Source organism: Penaeus monodon, chromosome 21, assembly GCF_015228065.2.
Source record: "Penaeus monodon isolate SGIC_2016 chromosome 21, NSTDA_Pmon_1, whole genome shotgun sequence".
NCBI lineage: Eukaryota > Metazoa > Arthropoda > Malacostraca > Decapoda > Penaeidae > Penaeus > Penaeus monodon.
Genome location: NC_051406.1, coordinates 24,926,583 through 24,927,255, shown reverse-complemented (window position 1 = coordinate 24,927,255; position 673 = coordinate 24,926,583).

The following is a 673-nucleotide window of genomic DNA, read 5'->3' as shown; positions in this document are numbered from 1 at the left end:
TCGTAGACCAAAATTACGGAAAGTCTTTTTTGTGAAAGGAAAATGGTGTTAATTTCGAACCAGAAGACGCACTCGTTTTTATCTCGTTCGAACTACCAGTGTTTTCTGCAATAACTATTTTACAGGGCTTAGTTTAAAATCGACTCGAGCTCCATAAGCCTCTGCAGATTGTTGCAGATCCTATACATTTTTTATTAATTGCCATATATCTAGGAACCAAAAAATAACTAAACCATTACTGGTTTAAATTGGTGAGCATTCTTTACCATGATTTTTTTCGATCGCAAGAAAGTGGCCCAGCAAATAACTTGTTGGCTGGATCCCCTTCCGTTGCCGTTCCTCCAAGCAACAGACACGAGTGGTCGTATGGAGTAGTAAAGTCAATGTCGATCATACGAATACTTTCTAACCCATTTCTATTATCTTTTTAATTTTCCGCCACAGAGTAGGCTAATGTGTGGGGGAGATCGTGGCAGAAATAACAAAAATCATTAACTTACGAACTTCGGTAAAAGCTGTCGGTAAGTATGACTACATACGCCAGCTTAAATAACGATTATGCAAGATCGTTTCAGAATAATCGGGACGAGAAAGTTTTCCCCCCAACAGTTCATCTGCTGCAGATAATCGAGACGTTTGCGAATCAATACTTTTTGCTTGTTGCAGCACCCCA